The 9,629-nt window shown below is 48.1% G+C and overlaps 2 non-coding genes across 2 annotated transcripts; both read right to left on the bottom strand.

Moving 5' to 3' along the window:
• Positions 1–223: 223 nt before the first annotated feature.
• Positions 224–414, bottom strand: LOC141379411 (U2 spliceosomal RNA). The gene has a single exon (XR_012396014.1). It is a non-coding gene; the product is annotated as a U2 spliceosomal RNA (small nuclear RNA).
• Positions 415–4,813: 4,399 nt separating this feature from the next.
• On the bottom strand, positions 4,814–4,999 carry LOC141379423 (U2 spliceosomal RNA). The gene has a single exon (XR_012396028.1). It is a non-coding gene; the product is annotated as a U2 spliceosomal RNA (small nuclear RNA).
• Positions 5,000–9,629: the final 4,630 nt, after the last annotated feature.

The following is a 9,629-nucleotide window of genomic DNA, read 5'->3' as shown; positions in this document are numbered from 1 at the left end:
TTGGATGGATTTTTTTTATTTATTTTTTTTTCCTCCCTGAGTTGCAATATGTGCATCGTGGCTCATGGACTAGAATAAGAGGATCCTGCCAAGAGGGTTGTTCATGCTCACTGTCTAAACGAGCGCATAAGACAGATACCTAATCGCAAAGAAGCGCAAGTCCCTACATTCAATCTAACGTTATGTTAAATTTCATGCAATCTAGTTCTGCTGTTCACCGCTTAATGAGTGCACCGTTCCCGGAGGTACTGCAATACCAGGTCGATGCGTGGAGTGGGTGGAGCAAGCCCCTAACCCATCTCCCAGCTGCAAAAATCAATTTAATATATAGTGCCCGGGTAGGGCACGTATCAGATATTAAACTGATAAGAACAGATACTACACTTGATCTTAGCCAAAAGGCCGAGAAGCAATACCCACAAACTGTCAGCAGTAGGAGCCGCAATCTACGCCACAAATAATACAATGTCGGCAAGCATAACAGGTACTAATTTTTAACCCTTAAACCTCCAGCACATTTGCTGACAGACAGACAGACATAACATTTTAGGCTTAACTAAGAGCCGTTGGTGACCAAAAACAAACTCCAAGCTTGAATACGGCAAAGAGACGTGACTATGGGCCGCTGGTGCCCAATGAGGGTACTTGAAAAGCCCCTGTTTGAGAGACTTTTCCGACCAAGTCAGTGTAGTTGCCATCCCCCCTTCAGAAGTCCAGACCAGGATTTTGTCTGGGCCGGCCTCGGAGATCAACCTGTCTTCCTTTACCTGCTTGAGCCTTGGGAAAAGACTTCCATGCCCGTATGAGCCACCACAGTCAGCGGGAATCAGTGACTCTTTTTTGGGGCAGCTCCAGCTCTAAAGGAACCCCTGGAAAGGACTTGCATGGCATTTCTTCCATGCCCGCGTGAGCCACCACATCAGTCACTCCTTCTGGGGCAGCTTGAGCTCTTGAAGGAGCCCAAGAAAAGACCTCCAGGGCATTTCTTCCAATCCCAAACGAGCTGCCCCAACTAGCAGGAATCAGTCACTCTTTCTGGGGCAGCCTCAGCTACTTAAGGGACCCCTGGGAAGGACCTCCAGGGTGATTCTTCCATGCCCACTTGAGCCACCACAGTCAGCGGGGAAGGAGTCACTCTTTCTGGGGCAGCTTCAGCTCTAAAGGGACCCCTGGGTAAGACTTGCGGAGGGTTTCTTGAATGCCAAAACGAGCTGCCAGCAACTGGCAGGAATCAGTCACTCTTTCTGGGGCAGCTTGAGCTCTTGAAGGACCCCAAGAAAAGACCTCCAGGGCATTTCTTCCATGCCCAAAGGAGCTGCCCCAACTAGCAGGAATCAGTCACTCTTTGTGGGGTAGCTTCAGCTACTTAAGGGACCATTGGGAAGGACCTCCAGGGTGATTCTTTCATGCCCACTTGAGCCACCACAATCAGCGGGAATCAGTCACTCTTTTTGGGGCAGCTTCAGCTCTAAAGGGAACCCTGGGAAAGACCTCCAGAGAGTTTCTTGCGTGCCCGAACGAGCTGCCAGCAATTGGCAGGAACCAGCCACTCTTTCCGGGGGCAGCTTCAGCTCTGAAGGGAACCCTGGAAAAAGACTTCCAGGGGGCTTCTTGAACGCCCACGCGAGCTGCCAGCTCCTGGCAGGGATCAGTCACTCTTTCTGGGACAGCTTGAGCTCGTGAAGTAGCCCAAGAAAAGACCTCCAGGGTGTTTCTTCCATGCCCACTTGAGCCACCACAGTCGGCGGGGAATCAGTCACTCTTTCCGGGGGCGGCTTCAGCTCAAAATGGACCCCTGGGAAAGACTTCCAGAGGGTTTCTTGAATGCCCTAACGAGCTGCCAGCAACTGGCAGGAATATGTCACTCTTTCCGGGGCAGCTTGATCTCTTGAAGGAGCCCAAGAGAATACCTCCAGGGCATTTCTTCCATGCCCAAACGAGCTGCCAGCAATTGGCAGGAATCAGTCACTCTTTCCGGGGCAGCTTGAGCTCTTGAAGGACCCCAAGAAAAGACCTCCAGGGCATTTCTTCCATGCCCAAAGGAGCTGCCCCAACTGGCAGGAATCAGTCACTCTTTCTGGGGCAGCCTCAGCTACTTAAGGGACCCCTGGGAAGGACCTCCAGGGTGATTCTTCCATGCCCACTTGAGCCACCACAGTCAGCGGGGAAGGAGTCACTCTTTCTGGGGCAGCTTCAGCTCTAAAGGGACCCCTGGGTAAGACTTGTGGAGGGTTTCTTGAATGCCAAAACGAGCTGCCAGCAACTGGCAGGAATCAGTCACTCTTTCTGGGGCAGCTTGAGCTCTTGAAGGACCCCAAGAACAAGACCTCCAGGGCGTTTCTTCCAAGCCCAAACGAGCTGCCACAATAGGCGGGAATCAGTCACTCTTTCTGGGGCAGCTAGACCTCTGGAAGGGCCCCAAGAACAGACCTCCAGGGCGTTTCTTCCATGCCCAAACGTGCTGCCCCAACTAGCAGGAATCAGTCACCCTGTCTGGGGCAGCTTCAGCTGCCCAAGGGACCATTGGGAAGGACGTCCAGGGTGATTCTTCCATGCCCACTTGAGCCACCACAGTCAGCGGGGAAGGAGTCACTCTTTCTGGGGCAGCTTCAGCTCTAAAGGGACCCCTGGGTAAGACTTGCGGAGGGTTTCTTGAATGCCAAAACGAGCTGCCAGCAACTGGCAGGAATCAGTCACTCTTTCTGGGGCAGCTTGAGCTCTTGAAGGGCCCCAAGAACAAGACCTCCAGGGCGTTTCTTCCATGCCCAATTGAGCTGCCACAATAAGCGGGAGTCAGTCACCCTGTCTGGGGCAGCTTCAGCTCCAAAGGGACCCCTGGGTAAGACTTATGGAGGGTTTCTTGAATGCCAAAACAAGCTGCCAGCAACTGCCACAATAGGCGGGAATCAGTCACTCTTTCTGGGGCAGCTAGACCTCTTGAAGGACCCCAAGAACAAGACCTCCAGGGCGTTTCTTCCAAGCCCAAACGAGCTGCCACAATAGGCGGGAATCAGTCACTCTTTCTGGGGCAGCTAGACCTCTGGAAGGGCCCCAAGAACAGACCTCCAGGGCGTTTCTTCCATGCCCAAACGTGCTGCCCCAACTAGCAGGAATCAGTCACCCTGTCTGGGGCAGCTTCAGCTGCCCAAGGGACCATTGGGAAGGACGTCCAGGGTGATTCTTCCATGCCCACTTGAGCCACCACAGTCAGCGGGGAAGGAGTCACTCTTTCTGGGGCAGCTTCAGCTCTAAAGGGACCCCTGGGTAAGACTTGCGGAGGGTTTCTTGAATGCCAAAACGAGCTGCCAGCAACTGGCAGGAATCAGTCACTCTTTCTGGGGCAGCTTGAGCTCTTGAAGGGCCCCAAGAACAAGACCTCCAGGGCGTTTCTTCCATGCCCAATTGAGCTGCCACAATAAGCGGGAGTCAGTCACCCTGTCTGGGGCAGCTTCAGCTCCAAAGGGACCCCTGGGTAAGACTTATGGAGGGTTTCTTGAATGCCAAAACAAGCTGCCAGCAACTGCCACAATAGGCGGGAATCAGTCACTCTTTCTGGGGCAGCTAGACCTCTTGAAGGACCCCAAGAACAAGACCTCCAGGGCGTTTCTTCCAAGCCCAAACGAGCTGCCACAATAGGCGGGAATCAGTCACTCTTTCTGGGGCAGCTAGACCTCTGGAAGGGCCCCAAGAACAGACCTCCAGGGCGTTTCTTCCAAGCCCAAACGAGATGCCTCCACAAGCGGCAATCAGTCACCCTTTCTGGGGCAGCTTCGGCTACTCAAGGGACCAGTGGGAAGGACTTCCAGGGCGATTCTTCCATGCCCACTTGAGCCACCATAATCAGCAGGAATCGGTCACTCTTTCTGGGGTGTGTTTTAGCTCTCAAAAGCGCCCTGGAAGGACTTCCATGGCCACAATTAGCGGGAAACCATCACCTTTTTTAGGGTCAGACCCAGCTCTTAAGGGACCCTTCCATGGGAAGGACTTCCAGAGCCTTTCTTCCAATCCAGCTTGGCCGGAAATCAGTCACCCTTTCCCGGGGATACGCTTAAGCTCCTAAGGGCCCCCCTTTCCGGAGCGTTTTTCCTTGCCCGCACTGGCCTTGACTCTGGCTGGGTAATCTTCACCCTCTCTGGGGGCAAGCACCTGCCCTGTGGGGGACCCTGGAGGAACACCTGTTCTCCAGCAGTGCCCGGGTAGCCCAAACTTAAGCCCGGGAACATTGACTTGGTTAACCGCAGGTGCCAGCCTTGCGTGCCGCTGGTGCCCCAAAGGGGCATGTACCTCTAGGCGCGGGACGTCCCCACACGTAGGCTGGGAGTTGGGGCCCCGGCCCGGCGCTTTGGACCCTGGGTGAATGCGACAGGAGCGGGGGTTTCATGCTTTGCCATTTTTCAAATCCTCTGCACAGCTCTCTGGACCCACCATCCCCCAGGTCAGACTTAGGTCCTGATTGGGAATTATCCTCTCCACAGCTCTCTGGACCCACCATCCCCCAGGTCAGACTTGGGTCCTGATTGGGAATTATCCTCTCCACAGCTCTCTGGACCCACCATCCCCCAGGTCAGACTTAGGTCCTGATTGGGAATTTTGGATGGATTTTTTTTATTTATTTTTTTTTCCTCCCTGAGTTGCAATATGTGCATCGTGGCTCATGGACTAGAATAAGAGGATCCTGCCAAGAGGGTTGTTCATGCTCACTGTCTAAACGAGCGCATAAGACAGATACCTAATCGCAAAGAAGCGCAAGTCCCTACATTCAATCTAACGTTATGTTAAATTTCATGCAATCTAGTTCTGCTGTTCACCGCTTAATGAGTGCACCGTTCCCGGAGGTACTGCAATACCAGGTCGATGCGTGGAGTGGGTGGAGCAAGCCCCTAACCCATCTCCCAGCTGCAAAAATCAATTTAATATATAGTGCCCGGGTAGGGCACGTATCAGATATTAAACTGATAAGAACAGATTTTCTTTCGAAAAAAAATTTATTGACAGCGTTTTCCATAACATTTTCATCTCCAAAAACATATCTTTATCTTTTTTGTTCACATATTTCCCTTAAAATCTTCCAGAGTAAATGAATAGGAGTAAAACAGAGGATAAATTAAAAGGGCAGGTGTTTTGTGTGAACTTAAAATACAATAATGTTTGTAAAAGGGACATGTTTTTAAAAACAAAAACATACAATAGGGTAAAAAACAAGGCTGTTCAATAAAAATAAAGGATAAAAAATAAAACCATAAACAATAAAACAATAAAACTGGCCTAAAAACTTGTTGGCTAGTCACCATTTTAACTAAGCACTGGACTTAATGGAACTAAAGCAAAACAAAACACACGATAAAACATTTTTGCACACTTTAAAAGACAATAAAACGCAGACAATAAGCATAAAATTTCCCTTTAAAAAAAAAAACTTGGTTCTTGGAAGAAATAAAAGTGTATGTTGTGTAAAAAGTCTTTGTGTGTGCGTGTGTTATGTTAAAAGCGAGAGAGTCCAGGCGCAGCGTTGATAAAAGCGAATAAAACCGGTCCAGTAAAAACAATGTAAAAGCGTAGACGCAATACAAAGAAATAAAATCATTTCTTTGTCCCGGATCGAGGGTGAGTCCTAACAATAAAATCCATTCACACCAACTCTCCAGGCCGGTCACAGTCCCTGCGTTTCAGGGGCATAGCGGAGATCCCCCTCCTCTGGCCTGCTGGCCCGCTGTTCCCGTAGCCAGAGTGGTGAGGGTGCATCTACGGGCGGCCAGGTACGGTGGCGGCCGGGACCTCCTCCGTTTGACCCCGGCCCCCTTGGCCTCTTGTTAAGGTACGGTACCCCTGTAGCGTGGTTGCTATCATTCTCTTTGTCCCTTGAAGGGGTACCGTGACCTGCTTCCCCACCAGCAGGTTTCTTGAGACCCAGATGGCATCCTTGATGGCGGTCAGGGTGAGCCAGAGCGCTGTAAAATCCTGTTTTGTCATGTCTTTCACGCCCTGGCCCACCCCATGGATGAAAAGGTGGTAGTCCATCTGGGCCCTCCCCGCCGGCAGGTACTGATGATACAGGGGGCCGGTCCTGGCCCACAGGTCCCGCGCAGCGCCGCACTCCCAGAGCAGGTGCCGCACGGTCTCTGGGCATCCACACCCAGGCCGTGGGCAGGTGGGGTTTTTGGCCATGCCTCTGGAGTGCATAACCGCCCTGACCGGGAGGATCTCATGTGCCACCATCCACAACAGGTCCTTGTGTCCGTTCTGGAGAGCTGGGTGGGCCACGTTTCTCCACACTTGTTGGGCCTCACATAATGTGAGGCCCGGCACCCGACTCACCGTCTCTCGATCCTGGACAAGAGAAATGAGAGCCTTGTGGTTAGTCAAAATGGTGACATCGTTGGTCTCTAAAACATACTTCTTTAAAAATTTCTTTATAAAATCATATTCTTTTGGTAAATTAAAAGATACTGGGTTTTTAAGATCCACCGTTAAAACTTTCAGGCTTCTTAAGTAGGACCCCATCCAGAATCGAGTCATGGCTGCCGTCTTGTTTTCCTTGGATGGGGTCAATGCGTAGCTAAAATGCAGGGCGGTGAAGCGGCTGCCTAAAAACAGGTGGGGATCTGGGAGGCCTTTTCCACCATGTTCTGGCTTTTTCTTCAGTTCAGTCCTTTTTAGGCGCTCCCACTTGGATCCCCACAGGAAATAAAACACCGCCCTTTCCAGCTTCCTGATAAAACTTCTCGGTGGACTAAAAACAGAGGAAACAAGTAAAATGAGGGGTAAAATCACAGATTTAAAAATCAAAATTTTGCCCTCCATAGTCAGCTTTCTCAAACCCCAGTATCCCAACTTTTTATTTACTTTATTTAAAATATCATCCCAGTTATGCCCTCCTCCACCCTCTTTATCGAACTTCACCCCTAAAATCTTTAAAAAGTTGTCATTAAAAATAAGGTCCAGCCCCGTCGTCTGTACGTCCCCCCATGGCCCAAAGAGTTGGGCCTCGGACTTGTTCCTGTTTAGTTTGGCGCCCGAGGCCCGACCATACCAGTCTGTTAAATCTAAAACTCTTTGTAGGGTTAAAAAGTCAGTGGCTAAAATCGTTATATCATCCATGTATAAGACGCACTTAGCGATCAGTCCCCCTGTCCCTGGTACCTTAAAACCATTGACCCATTTGTCCCTTCTCAAGATCTGTGCTAAAGGCTCTATACATGCCACGTACAGAAGGGGGGATAACGGACACCCCTGACGGACGCCGCTGGAAATTTTAACTTCCTTTGATAGATGCCCATTTACTAGGATTTTGCTTGTCAACCCATTGTATAGCAATCCCACCCAGGCTATGAATTTCCCCGGGAAACCCATATTTTTCAGTACCTCTAGGAGGTACTGGTGCGAGACTCGATCAAAGGCTTTTTCAAAATCTAAATTTAGGACTGCTAACCGAATGTTTCTGTCTCTCGCAAAACAGATGGCATCTCTGATCAGTATGAGGCTGTCCGTGATCTTCCTTCCAGGTACAGCACAGGCTTGATCCAGGTGGATCACGTCCTCTAAAACTGTGGTCATTCGTGAAGCTAAAATCTTGCTAAAAATCTTGTAGTCAAAATTTAAAAGTGTAATAGGTCTCCAGTTCTGCAATTTCTGTCTATCTCCTTTTTTATACAAAAGTGTTACAATCCCCATTTTAAAACTATCAGGAAGTCTATTTGTGTTCTCAAATTCATTAAAAACAGTCATTAAATCTTGCACTAAAATATCCCCGAAGGTTGAATAAAATTCGTATGGGAGCCCGTCAAAGCCTGGGGATTTACCTCGTTTAAAACTTTTGAGGGCTTTTTGAAAATCTAAAATGCTAAAATTTTGGGTTAAAAGTGCATGATTGCTGTTTTTAACTTTGTTGTCTAAAAAGGATAAAACTTCTTTTTGGACTTCCTGATTTACTTCTTTTTCGTTAAAAAGTTGTGTATAAAAAAGTTCTATTGTTTCTAAAATGTCTTGTGTGGTACTTGCCTCCCTCCCTTCTGTTTTTAGAGTGTTTATTGCCCTCCCACTTGTCATGATTTTCTTAAAAAAGTACCTTGTGCATTTTTCCCCTTCTTCAATTTCTTTTTCTTTGCTTCTTACTATTACACCTTTACTTTGTATTTTTGACAATTCTAGCATTTCTTTTTTAACTTCAATTACTTCTTGTTTAAAATCAAATCCATTGTTTAAAAGGTTAAAATATCTTTGTAAACGTTTTTGCAGCCCCAACATGCGTTTTTTCCCTTTGTTTTTTCTCTGTTTTCCTATTTTTTTAAAATATGTTCTTGTCCTCCCTTTAACCATTTCCCACCACTGTGCTCGTGTATCATAAAAGTCCTGGAGGGTCTGCCATTGGCTGAACTGCTCCCTATATCCTTTAACCACTTCCTCCTCTTCCAACAGGGAGCAGTTCAGCTTCCACAGCCCTCCGCCTATCGTCACACCAGGGGGGAGTGAAAGAGTGCAGGATAGTATTGTGTGATCAGAAAAAAAGGTGGGGGTCAATGTAGCATCCACGGGCGGGAAATCTCTTGTAAAAATATAATCTATTCGAGAGGCACTGGTGCTGTCACTACTGAACCAAGTGAAGCCTTCCTCTCTTGGATGCACTTGTCTAAAACAGTCAACTAATCTAAAATCTTTAACTAAATGGTTTAAAAGAGTTGATGTTTTGTCCAATTTAAAATCTGCCTTTTTCCTGTCTTTCTGTGTTAGAATACAATTAAAATCCCCTGCCACCACTAGGGGAGGTTTGCCAAGCATGTGGGGCTGCAAGTCTTCTAAAAGTTCATATCTCTCGTTTTTATCAGTGTGTCCGTATATATTTAAAACGTTAAAATCTCTTCCTAAAAAAGTCAGTGTTACTAAAAAGGCCCGCCCATCTCTCACCACAGTGGTACCCTTCACCAGAATGTTGGGATTGTTTATTAAAATTGCGACCCCATCATTTTTGTTTTGGTTCGATCCGCTCCATAGGGAGGGACCTGGGGTCCACACGTCTTCCCACTTTCTGTAATTAGAGATAAAAGGTAAGGCACATTCTTGTAATAAAAACACATCAGACTTTAAGAGTTTTAAAAAAGATAAAACGCTTTGTGCTCGAATGGGGCTCCTCACACTTCTCACATTAATAGTGGAAATAGTAAGGGCCATGAGCAGATGAAAAGGGGATATGAACATTTAAAAGAGTTACAGTTAGTTTACAAAGATATCAATGGTTTTAAAAACAAGATAAAAATCAGGTTATGTCTTGTTGCATCTGCTCTTCACCTATCCCAACAGGTGTTGGGTCAGGGGAGGAGATGCTAACCACTTCAGAAGCCACAGAGAAGACCTCTTGTAGCTCCTTCGGTGATGATGATCTTAGCTTTACATGCAGAAATGAAACTCCATTAGGAGAACCTAAGGGCCATGAGCGGTCTAGATCTTCCGATTTGGAACTATCTAGCCGCTCTGAAGCCCTTAGTCTTTTCTCCTCCATTTCTAGAGGAGATCTCGCAGCCCGTTTCTGCATCTGAGCATAAGGAAGTGAACACTGAGTTTCACTTTGACTAGCGTCAACACTTGCCTCAGAGACGGTGAGGAGAGAGGAAGCCGTTTCCTCCTCCTCATTGGCT

The sequence above is a fragment of the Danio rerio genome, chromosome 2 (genome assembly GCF_049306965.1).
Source record: "Danio rerio strain Tuebingen ecotype United States chromosome 2, GRCz12tu, whole genome shotgun sequence".
NCBI lineage: Eukaryota > Metazoa > Chordata > Actinopteri > Cypriniformes > Danionidae > Danio > Danio rerio.
This window is presented reverse-complemented; position numbering and strand designations above follow the sequence as displayed.